Source organism: Triticum urartu, chromosome 5 (genome assembly GCF_003073215.2).
Source record: "Triticum urartu cultivar G1812 chromosome 5, Tu2.1, whole genome shotgun sequence".
NCBI lineage: Eukaryota > Viridiplantae > Streptophyta > Magnoliopsida > Poales > Poaceae > Triticum > Triticum urartu.
Genome location: NC_053026.1, coordinates 526478472 through 526491755, shown reverse-complemented (window position 1 = coordinate 526491755; position 13284 = coordinate 526478472). Strand labels below are relative to the sequence as shown.

The window sequence follows — 13284 nt, the reverse complement described above, 5'->3', positions numbered from 1 at the left end:
TGCACAGTTAGGGGGAACACTTTCTTGAAATTTTAATGAGGGATCATCTTATTTACTACCGTCGTTCTAAGCAAATAAGATGTATAAACATGATAAACATCACATGCAATCAAATAGTGACATGACATGGCCAATATCATATTGCTCCTTTTGATCTCCATCTTCGGGGCTCCATGATCATCATCGTCACCGGCATGACTCCATGATCTCCATCATCATGATCTCCATCATCGTGTCTTCATGAAGTTGTCTCGCCAACTATTACTTCTACTACTATGGCTAACGGTTAGCAATAAAGTAAAGTAATTACATGACGTTTATGTTGACACGCAGGTCATAAATAAATTAAGACAACTCCTATGGCTCCTGCCGGTTTTCATACTCATCGACATGCAAGTCGTGATTACTATTACAAGAACATGATCAATCTCATACATCACATATATCATTCATCACATCCTTTTGGCCATATCACATCACATAGCATACCCTGCAAAAACAAGTTAGACGTCCTCTAATTGTTGTTTGCATGTTTTACGTGGCTGCTATGGGTTCCTAGCAAGAACGTTTCTTACCTACGCAAAAACCACAACGTGATATGCCAATTGCTATTTACCCTTCATAAGGACCCTTTTCATCGAATCCGATCCGACTAAAGTGGGAGAGACAGACACCCGCTAGCCACCTTATGCAACTAGTGCATGTCAGTCGGTGGAACCAGTCTCACGTAAGAGTACGTGTAAGGTCGGTCCGGGCCGCTTCATCCCACAATGCCACCGAATCAAGATTGGACTAGTAACGGTAAGCATATTGAACAAAATCAACGCCCACAACTACTTTGTGTTCTACTCGTGCATAGAAACTACGCATAGACCTAGCTCATGATGCCACTGTTGGGGAACGTAGCATAAATTCAAAATTTTCCTACGTGTCACCAAGATCTATCTATGGAGTCATCTAGCAACGAGGGAGGAGTGGATCTCGCGCGGAAGCGTTCAAGAGAACGGGGTTGATGGAGTCGTACTCGTCGTGATCCAAATCACCGATGATCCTAGCGCCGAACGGACGGCGCCTCCGCGTTCAACACACGTACGGAGCAGCGACGTCTCCTCCTTCTTGATCCAGCAAGGGGGGAGGAGAGGTTGATGGAGATCCAGCAGCACGACGGCGTGGTGGTGGAAGTAGCGGGATTCCAACAGGGCTTCGCCAAGCGCTGCGGGAGGAGGGAGATGTGTCATGGGAGGGAGAGGGAGGCGCCAAGGCTTCGATTTTCTTGCCCTCCCTTTCCCCACTATATATAGGGCCAAGGGAGAGGGGGGCGTAGCCTTGGCCCTTCCTCCAAGGAAGGGTGCGGCCAGGGGAGGAGTCCCTCCTCCCCAAGGCATCTCGGAGGTGCCTTCCCCTTTTAGGACTCTTCCTCTCCCTTGATTCTTGGCGCATGGGCCTCTTGGGGCTGGTGCCCTTGGCCAATATAGGCCAAGGCGCACCCCCTATAGCCCATGTGGCCCCCCGGGCAGGTGGCCCCACCCGGTGGACCCCCGGGACCCTTCCGGTGGTCCCGGTACAATACCGGTGACCCGGAAACTTGTCCCGATGGCCGAAATAGCACTTCCTATATATAATTCTTTACCTCCGGACCATTACGGAACTCCTCGTGACGTCCGGGATCTCATCCGGGACTCCGAACAACTTTTGGGTTACCGCATACTAATATCTCTATAACCCTAGCGTCACCGAACCTTAAGTGTGTAGACCCTACGGGTTCGGGAGACATGCAGACATGACCGAGATGACTCTCCGGTCAATAACCAACAGCGGGATCTGGATACCCATGTTGGCTCCCACATGTTCCACGATGATCTCATCGGATGAACCACGATGTCAAGGACTTAATCAATCCCGTATACAATTTCCTTTGTCTATCGGTACGACACTTGCCCGAGATTCGATCGTCGGTATCCCGATACCTTGTTCAATCTCGTTATCGGCAAGTCTCTTTACTCGTTCCGTAACACATCATCCCGTGATCAACTCCTTGATCACATTGTGCACATTATGATGATGTCCTACCGAGTGGGCCCAGAGATACCTCTCCGTTTACACGGAGTGACAAATCCCAGTCTCGATTCGTGCCAACCCAACAGACACTTTCGGAGATACCCGTAGTGTACCTTTATAGCCACCCAGTTACGTTGTGACGTTTGGCACACCCAAAGCACTCCTACGGTATCCGGGAGTTGCACAATCTCATGGTCTAAGGAAATGATACTTGACATTAGAAAAGCTTTAGCATACGAACTACATGATCTTGTGCTAGGCTTAGGATTGGGTCTTTGTCCATCACATCATTCTCCTAATTATGTGATCCCGTTATCAATGACATCCAATGTCCATGGTCAGGAAACTGTAACCATCTATTGATCAACGAGCTAGTCAACTAGAGGCTTACTAGGGACATGGTGTTGTCTATGTATCCACACATGTATCTGAGTTCCCTATCAATACAATTATAGCATGGATAATAAAGGATTATCATGAACAAGGAAATATAATAATAATCAATTTATTATTGCCTCTAGGGCATATTTCCAATAGGTGTGTCATAATCACGTGGCAGTCATGAGACTTTAGGTTCTGGAACTTTTTCTCTGCGATATTTATTATTCCCTTTATATTCGACGAGAAGCCAGACGGTACCTTAATACTGAGTAGGCATTCAAAGAAGATTTCCTTCTCTTCTTTGGTAAGAGCGTAGCTTGCATGACCCTGATGTGTGCCGTCTTTTCCATGCATACGTTGCTGGTCCTCCCGTGCCTCAGGTGTATCTTTTGTCTTCCCATACATGCCCAAGAAGCCAAGCAGGGTCACACAAAGATTCTTCGTCACATGCATCACGTCGACTGCGGAGCGGACCTCTGGGTCTTTCCAATAGGGCAGGTCCCAAAATATAGATTTCTTCTTCCACATGGGTGCGCGTCCGTCAGCGTCATTCAGAACAGGTTGTCCACCAGGACCCTTTCCAAAGACCACCTTCAAATCCTTGACCATATCATGTACATCAGCACCAGTACGGTGGCGATGCTTCGTCCGGTGATCCGCCTCACCTTTGAAATTCTTGCCTTATTTCTTACGGGATGCCTGCTCGGAAGAAATCGACGATGTCCCAGGTACACATTCTTCTCACAATTAGCCAAATATATACTGTCGGTATCGTCCAAACAGTGCGTGCATGCCTGGTATCCCTTGTTTGTCTGTCCTGAAAGGTTACTGAGAGGAGGCCAATCATTGATGGTCACGAACAGCAACGCCTTTAGGTCAAATTCTTCCCCCATGTGCTCATCCCACGCACGTACACCTGTTCCATTCCAAAGTTGTAAGAGTTCTTCAACTAATGGCCTTAGGTACACATCAATGTCATTGCCGGGTTGCTTAGGGCCTTGGATGAGCACTGGCATCATAATGAACTTCCGCTTCATGCACAACCAAGGAGGAAGGTTATACAAACATAGAGTCACAAGCCAGGTGCTATGGTTGCTGCTCTGCTCCCCAAAAGGATTAATGCCATCTACGCTTAGACCAAACCATACGTTCCTTGCGTCATCTGCAAACTCCTTCCCGTACTTTTTTCGATTTTTCTCCACTGCGAACCGTCAGCGGGTACTCTCAGCTTTCCGTCTTTCTTACGGTCTTCTCTGTGCCATCGCATCGCCTTGGCATGCTCTTTGTTTTGGAACAAACGTTTCAACCGTGGTATTATAGGAGCATACCACATCACCTTGGCAGGAATCTTCTTCCTGGGGCGCTCGCCCTCGACATCACCAGGGTCATCGCGGCTGATCTTATAGCGCAATGCACCGCATACTGGGCAAGCGTTCAAATCCTCGTACTCACCGCGTGAAAGGGCATTTCCCTACTTTATGTTTTGGATGATGATGACAACCCTTTGTTGGTCTAATCGTGTGCTATATGTTTCAGGTTCTTGATGCTTAGGCTTACATCGGATTGCTATTGCCTCTCGTAAGAAAAGATCGAAGACGTGTCCTCTACGCTTTTATTTTCTTTGGTCGTAGAGTACCCATACTATCAACAGGGAATCCTCATTAGGAAGCTCTGGGGGAATCTTTTCACGTACACTTTCCTCACCCCTCATTTGTCTTCCTCAGTTGTGAGAGAGAGTGTTCCCCCTATCTTTCCTTCTGTTTTCTGCTCTTCCCAGCGGTTGTACCGCCCCCTGGAGCGGTTGTACCGCTGGACCTTGTCGCTCTCCAGCTTTTATCGAGCGGTTGTACCGCTGCCTCCGGGCGGTGGTACCACCACCTTGCTCAACAAAGGCTAGGGCGGTGGTTCCAGCCATGCACTGCTCAAGTACCGCTCAAGGTTCTGTTTTGATGCGGTTCTCGGGCGGTGGTGGCCCGGTTGATCCGGTCAATCCTCGTTGACCGGTACCACTGGTGGTTTGAGCGGTTCTTCCGCTCAGAACTTCGTCGTCCAAGAGCTTAAGGCCATGCGGTTGTTCCGGTCTTGCACCGCTCAAGTACCGGTCTCGTCTCTGTTCTGAGGCGGTAGTTGTGCGGTGGCTGGGCGGTTGGTCCGGTCATTTTTCTTAACCGGTACTACCGCCCAGTGGCCCGGTTGTACCGCCTGGTAGGGTTCTGCAGCTACACCGTGAGTCCCGGTTGTACCGGGACAAGGACCGGTTGTTCCGCTGCGGGGCTGAAAACGCAGCAACAGCTGGATTTTTAGGGTTGCTATATAAGAGTGTTTCTCCCACCTACCTCTCTCACCTTTGACCTCTCTTACTCCACCATTAATGCACTTCAAGCTCTCTTGCCCGATCTCTCTCCCTAGCCACTCAAACTTGTTGATTTGCTAGGGATTGAAGGAGGAGACCTAGATCTACACTTCCACCAAAGGATAATTGCTTCCCCCATACTTTCTTGTGTGGATTTTGTTACTCTTGGGTGTTTGAGCACCCTAGACGGTTGAGGTCACCTCGGAGGCATATTCCATTGTGGTGAAGCTTCGTGGTTTCGTTGGGAGCCTCCAATTAAGTTGTGGAGAGAGCCCCAACCATGTTTGTAAAGGTTCGGTCGCCGCCTTCAAGGGCACCAATAGTGGAATCACGGCCTCTCGCATTGTGTGAGGGCGTGAGGAGAATACGATGGCCCTAGTGGCTTCTTGGGGAGCATTGTGCCTCCACACCGCTCCAACGGAGACGTACTTCCCTTCAACGGGAAGGAACTTCGGTAACACATCCTCGTCTTCACCGTCTCCTCTCTTGGTTATATCGTGCCTTTACTTGTGCAAGCTTATTTGTGTTATATCTCTTGCTTGCTTGTGTACCTATCCTTGCTGCATCATATAGGTTGCTCACCTAGTTGCATATCTAGGCAACCTACTTTGATGCAAAGTTTAAATTGTTAAAGAAAAGCTAAAAATTGTTAGTTGCCTATTCACCGCCCCCCCCCCTCTAGTCAACTATATCGATCCTTTCACCGCGGTAGAGGATGCAATCATTAGGGCATGCATGTATCTTCTGCACCTCTAACCCTAGAGGGCAGACAACCTTCTTTGCTTCGTACGTACTCTTGGGCAATTAGTTGTCCTTTGGAAGCATATTCTTTATCATTACCAGCAACTTTCCAAATCCCTTGTCAGATACACCATTCTCTGCCTTCCATTGTAGCAATTCAAGTGTGGTGCCCAGCTTTTTCTTGTCACCTACGCATTTCGGGTACAACAATTTTTTGTGATCCTCTAACATGCGCTGCAACTTCTTCTTCTCCAAATCACTTGCGCAGTTTCTCTTTGCATCGGCAATAGCCCGACCTAGATCATCAACGGGCTCATCCGATGCCTCTTCTTCAGCTTCTTCCCGCATTGCCGACTCAGCTTCTTCCCGCATTACCGGCTCAGCTTCTTCCCTCATTGTTGTATCATCGTATTCAGGGAACCCATGGCCAGGATAGCTGACGTCGTCCTCTTCTTCTTCATTGTCTTCCCTCATTGTTGTATCATCGTATTCAGGGAACCCATGGCCAGGATAGCTGACGTCGTCCTCTTCTTCTTCATTGTCTTCCATCATAACCCCTCTTTCTCCATGCTTGGTCCAACCATTATAGTGGGGCATGAAACCGGACTCAAATAGGTGGACGTGAATGGTTCTTGACGTAGAGTAATTGTGACCATTCTTACAGCCAGCACATGGACAAGGCATAAAACCATCCGCCCGCTTGTTTGTCTCAGCCGCAAGCAGAAAAGTACGCACGCCATTAATGAGCTCGGGAGAGCATCGGTCATCGTACATCCATTGCCGGCTCATCTTCAATACACAGCACCAAACACACCAAATTAATACAATACATAAAGTTCATACATAAAGATCATACAACACTTAAATGCAACAAACAAATAACTCTCTAGCTAAAGAATTTAAATGCAACAACAAATGCGATCAAGATCGCAACTAAGGTAACAATTGATCCAACAGCATAATGATACCAAGCCTCACTATGAATGGCATATTTTCTAATCTTTCTAATCTTCAAGCGCATTTTGTCCATCTTAATCTTGTGATCATCGACGACATCGGCAACATGCAACTCCAATTCCATCTTCTCCCCCTCAATTCTTTTCAATTTTTTCTTCAAATCCTCATTTTCTCTTTCAACTAAATTTAACCTCTCGACAATAGGGTCGGTTGGAATTTCCGGTTCAACTACCTCCTACATACAAATATCTATGTCAACTTGATGGGCATAATTTGTCATAAACACGAAATGCATTGAATAGTTTTAAAAGAGAATATACCACATCCGAATCATAACCCGGACGAGGGCCGACGGGGACGGATATCAAAACCATGGCACTATGTATAACAAACAACGTATGGGTAAGATAATTATACGAGTAACTTTATATCCAAATCACACAAACATCAATTTTTTATATAAAACTTCATGAACAAGAGGCTCACCACAAGGTGGTGCCGGTGACGGGACGTTGCGAGCGATCGACGGTGGTTATGACGGAGATTTAGAAGGTACTAAGTAAACCACACCTACATATGCAAACTAAGTGTTATTTTTGACCTCAAATTGCATATAAATCAAATACTAGCACATATATATAATTCCTCCCAAATTACTAAACTCAAAAATCAATCACTATATAAAGCATTGCACGAGCTAATCTAGCAATGAGAGATGAAAGGACAAAGTTGCTAACCTTTGTGATCATTTGAATGGATGGGGCCTTCAAATCTTGACAAATTTTGGGAAAAATGTGTGATGAGCTTGAGAGGAAGAAGGAAAAGAACAGAGAGGAGAGGGAAAAGGGGAAGAACAGAGCGAGCTCGGGTGGACGAAGGGTCTATGTAGGACGACCTTTAGTACCGGTTCGTGATACGACCCGGTACTAAAGGTGCTGGAGGGGCCCCGGACTAACAACATCCTGCCACCACTCACTTTAGTACCGGTTCGTGGCACGAACCGGTGCTAAAGGTTCGCCACGAACCGGTACTAATGAGAGCGGCCGGCTAGCCGTTGGAACCAGCACTAATGCACACATTAGTGTCGGCTCAAATTCAAACCGGCACTAATGTGCTTCACATTTGACCCTTTTTCTACTAGTGAGAGTTTGTTGTCATGGATATTTCAAGTGCGAGATGTGCATGAATGAGGTCCTCTCAAGAGATATGCAATGATGATAAGTGAATCTTTCAAGCGCAAGCCGTGCATAAATAAAGGTTTCCTAATAAGAGACCGCAAGACTAGAATTTCTTCATGCCCTCTACCTTAAGTGTGCCACATTCTATAACAAAGTACTTATGATACCAATGATGACGTTAGAGTACTCCAACATCAATCTACCAAGTTCCAGATGTGTATGGACAAAACTATTCAAAAGATCGTTCAATGTAAAACAAGTACTTCGTGGTCTATAGCCTAAGTGCATCACGAGCTATAGAAAAGTTCGTACAATGTTAAGACGAAAAAAGGTCTTAGACACTGATATGTCAAGTGTGATTCATGTATGAATAAAGCTCTATAAATAGGATACACAAAGACAACAAGTTCTTCGTGCCCTATGAATTAAGTGTGGCGTGTCATATAGCTAAGTCCGTACACATTTACGAACGTTGTCTTTTAGTTCTTCCGCATCGATCTTTTAAAGTGATACGTGTATTGACAAAATACTTGAAAAGATTGATGCAAATTGCACAAGTTCTTCGTCCCCCACCATACTAAGTGCACCACATATTACAACAAAGTCCTTATGATACGAAGGATTACGTTAGCATACTCCCACATCGATCTACCAAGTTCTGGATGTCTATTGACAAAGCCCTTCAAAAAAGCATTGAACGGAAATCAAGTACTTCGTGGACTATAACCTATGTGCGTCACGTGCTATAGAAAAATTTCTACAATGTTATGGACGAAGAAAAAAGCCTTACACACCGATATGTTAAGTGCGATTCGTGCATGAATAAAGCTCCTTAAAAAGGATACACAACAACGACAAGTTCGTCATGCCCTATAAATTAATTGCGCCGCATCATATAGCAAAGTCCTTAAAAATTTACAAATGTTGTCTTTGAGTTCTTCCGCATCGATTTTGTAAGTTGTGATACATGTAACATCCTTGCACTTGAAAAGAGTGATACAAATGACACAAGTTCTTCGTCCCCCGGTATATTAAGTGCGGCACGCGTTAAAGCTAAGTTCTTAGCATCTTTCGGGTGTTATAGAGTTCGTTGTCATGAATATTTCAAGTGCGAGATGTGCATGAATCAGGTCCTTCTCAAGAGATATGCACGGACGATAAGTGTATCTTTCAAGCGCAAACCATGCATGAATAAAGTTTTCCTAATAAGAGACCCAAAGACTAGAATTTCTTCGTGCCCTCTACCTTAAGTGCGCCACATATTAAAACAAAGTACTTATGATACCAAGGATGACGTTAGAGTACTCCAACATCGATCTACCAAGTTCCAGATCTGTATGGACAAAGCTCTTCAAAAGTGCGTTGACGGAAAACAAATGCTTCGTGGTCTATAACCTGAGTGCATCACGAGCTATAGAAAAGTTCGTACAATGTTATGGACGACGAAAAAGGTCTTAAACACCGATATGTCAAGTGCGGTTCACGTATGAATAAAGCTCCATAAATAGGATACACAACGACAAGTTCTTCATGCCCTATGAATTAAGTGCGTCGTATGATATAGCAAAGTACATACACATTTACGAACGTTGTGTTTTAGTTCTTCCGCATCGATCTTTAAAGTGTGATACGTGTATTGACAAAGTACTTCAAAAGAGATATGCAAATGACACAAGTTCTTCGCCCCCTTGTATACAAGTGCAATATGGATGGTAGATATAGGTTTTTGGAATATGAAAATATAAAAACAGCAAGGTAACTAGTAACAAAAGTTACTCATCGATCTACCAAGAAGTGCAGCACACGTTGAAGCTAAGTTCTAAGCATCTTTTGGGTATTGGAGAGTTCGCTGTCATGGATATTTCAAGTGCGAGATGTGCATAAATGAGGTCCTTCTCAAGAGATATACAAGGACGACATGTCTATCTATCAAGTACAAGTCGTGCATCAATGATTTTTTTTGTAATAAGAGAACAAAAGACTATAACTTCTTCGTTCCCTCTACCTTAAGTGTGATACTTGTATACATGTATCATATAGCAAAGTCCGTACACATTTGATGAACGTTGTCTTTTAGTTCTTCCGCATCGATCTTTGAAGTGTGACACGTGTATTGACAAAGTACTTCAAAAGAGATATGCACATGACACAAGTTCTTTGCCCCCCCCCCTATATATTAAGTGCGGCATGCGTTGAAGCTAAGTTCTAAGCATCTTTCGTGTATTGGAGAGTTCTCTGTAATGGCTATTTCGAGTGCGAGATTTGCGTAAATGAGGTCCTTCTCAAGAGATATGCAAGGACGACATATGTATCTATCAGGTGCAAGTCGTGCATCAATGATTTCTTTTCGTAATAAGTGACCGAAATACTATAACTTCTTCGTTCCCTCTACCTTCAGTGCGCCACATACTACAACAAAGTCCTTATGATACGAAGGATTAAGTTAGAGTACTTCCACATCGATCTACCAAGTTCCGAATGTCTATGGACAAAGCTCTGCAAGAGAGCGTTGAACGTAAAACAAGTACTTTGTGGTCTATAACCTAACCGCGTCACGAGCTATAGAAAAGTTTCTACAATGGTATGGACGACGAAAAAGGTCTTACACGCCGATATGTTAAGTGTGATTCATGCATGGATAAAGCTCTGTAAAAAGGATACAGAACGATGACAAGTTCTTCGTGCCCTATGAATTAAGTGCGCCGTATGATATAGCAAAGTCCGTACACATTTAAGAACATTGTCTTTTAGTTCTTCTGCATGACTGCATCGATCTTTAAAGTGTGATACGTGTGTTGACAAAGTACTTCAAAAGAGATATGCAAATGACACAAGTTCTTCGTCCCCTGTATATTAAGTGCAGCACGCGTTGAAGATAAGTTCTAAGCATCTTTCAGGTATTGGAGAGTTCGCTGTCATGGATATTTCAAGTGCGAGATGCGCATAAATGAGGTCCATTTGCACCACCGGTGTTTCGTTCTTGGCAACACTTTAGCAATAGCCAACTCCATTGCACGGCATTGGTCTAATTTGAGAGAGATGGTCAGTATGTGAGAAGGAAGATAGGATAATAATTTAATATTCTGTATTGCTACCCTTACGAATGTATTTACCTGTTAGGATAGTTACAAGTGCTTTACCTCCCATCAATGAAACAAATTCCTTGAATACCCACTCGAATGATTCTTGCTTCTCGTTTCTCATCATAACACCTCCTAATATTATGCTCTGCAAATGATGGTTGACACCAACAAATAGGCCGAATGGCATATCGTACTGGTTTGTACGATATGTGGTGTCGAATGTGATAGAATCTCCAAAAATTTTGTATTGGTATCTACTCCTTCCATTGGTCCACATAAGGGCCTGAATTTTGCTATGGCTGTCAACAAGGACACTGTCAGCAAACATTGGGTCATTCTTCTTAAGTTCAGAGAAGAGCTCAACTGTTTTCCTGATGTCATCATCTGCAGTCTCTTAGTTCATCCTCTTGCACATATACTTGAGAGATATTTTGTTGAATGGTACACTCTCCATTGATCCAAAGAAGCTTGCGATGACACAAAAAACCTTGGTTATCCCAATGTTGTTGCTCCTCAAGTGCTTCACTATATCTTTGGTGTGTGTGTCAATGTGCCTGTGTGATGGCCAATGTAGTTTCTTGCCACACAATGATGACAAATGGTGGTTGTGTTCAGGTCTGAAATCGTGTATATACCATCCATTATCCGTTGTACGGTGTAGTCTGATCAATGCTTGGCAGTTGCATGCTACTGACTTCGTGTTTTCTTTCTTTGGCCTGTTAGGACAAATGCACAGATTAGTATGGTGGAATAACAAGGATAGCAGCCAACACAACACTTTCGGTTATTTATACTAACCGCACAACCACAAACGATGTCTTGAACGGTTCTGCTTTTCTGTGCATTTGTCCTATATTGACCATATCGGATGCCAAACCCAATCTCCCAAGAATAGAGGTTGTAGAACTCAAATGCCTCTGCGATTGAGTCGAATACTCTTCCAATCTCAGGGGCGACCACTTGTCCAGACTTCCGTTCAACAAAGCTACGCATTGCTTTTTCAAGCGCACAAACCCTTCCCTCTTTAGACTGATGCTGATATGGTATTTCCCCACGACGTATCCTGCCAAAAAATGATGTAAGGTTCTGCTTTAAAGCGGCATTTCGGTGTATAATGTTAACTGCAAGTTGTTCAATTTCTGTCAGATTATGCATTTGATTCACGTTTAAAACTATTTCAAAGTGCAGGTAAAAAATTTCCATCCCCCATGGAGGTAAGCACTTTACAAATACACTTTGGGCATGTACTGTTCCTTTTGCATTTACACAGAAATCGTTATACACCTCAATCCCCGAACTTCAGAGATTCAGACAACCAATTACAACCAGAAACCACCGTACAACCCCAAAGTTCAGCATATAAATTTGGATGAAACAATACTACTACCTAGCATGCATGATTAGCGCAAACTGTTTTATTGAACATCATTTTATATGCAAGTGTAAATAGACCTTGAAACATGTCTTCATATACCCACAGTACCAACTCTAACCAATTGACAGCAAACAAGTGTTTATCCCTGCTCTAGAACAAACCAGGAATGAAGCTACAGAAAGAATGGAAAAGAAGGTAACCACCAATATGATTCAACACGAGCGTGAAAAACAAGCGTGAGATTTCTAACAAGCATGTGGTTACCTTCCTTTCCATGTACATTGGTCACTTGGAGACCGTTCTGATTGCAGCACGTTTGTAGTGTTGGTTTCCTATTCCTGCTGGTAAGAAATATCTGCCTGAATGTCTGAGATTGGAGATTGCAACGAATCATCTCCTGACCAAGTGTCTCCGCCGAAATCTCGCGGCGGCGAGTCTCGCCGGAGATCTTGGTTCTCACGATTCACTTGGCGGTGGGCCTCGGCACTCTGTGCGGATGGATCTGGTGTGGAGGAGTCGGACTGGCATTCATGTTCAGTCTCACTCCAGCTTGCCCAATCGCCGCCGCTACCGGCCAAATCAGCAACACCCCCTCCTCTTGTTCTTCTTGTTGCGTCCAACCGCGATTTGGATCTAGATCAGGGATGGAGGAGAAGCTGGCCGCCCAAGCCAATGTAGAGATGAGATGCGGAAGAACAAGAACTTGAATGGATTGAACCCGGGTTTGAGCATACCTTAGAAGGAGTTGGGTGTATGATTCCGGCGAGAGGTACATTGCCGGTGGCGGCCGGTCCATCGATGGACAGCAGGGATTTCTCTCTGGGCGCTCGGGATGTACCTCGCGTTCTATCGGGGTTGTGGACCGGAACTGGGACGGGATTCAAATTTTGAAGCGTGAGAATCTCTCCAATCGGTGGGGTCATGAAGGCCGTATAGGTATAGGACTGATTCGTATCTGACACCATATGGGAGGATTCGTCTCTGTATTCAAAGCGTATTGGTTTCTAAAGCTCCGAGAGGTGGGGTCGGAGTGAAATGCCACATGGGCTGCGGGTCCGGCTGGTGTGGACCCACATGCGCTCGGCAGCGGCTGGGATATGCGGTGTGAACCGAACGTGTTAGAGAAAGCCTTTATCGTAATGTTAGCTGCTTCTTAAT

The 13284-nt window shown here is 44.8% G+C and overlaps 1 long non-coding RNA gene across 1 annotated transcript; it reads right to left on the bottom strand.

Annotated features, from left to right (window-relative positions):
- Positions 1–10380: 10380 nt before the first annotated feature.
- LOC125556584 lies at positions 10381–13044 on the bottom strand. Its single transcript, XR_007305142.1, has 5 exons — positions 12861–13044; positions 12391–12782; positions 11550–11814; positions 10782–11467; positions 10381–10693 (listed from the first exon to the last, which is right to left on the bottom strand). It is a non-coding gene; the product is annotated as an uncharacterized LOC125556584 (long non-coding RNA).
- Positions 13045–13284: the final 240 nt, after the last annotated feature.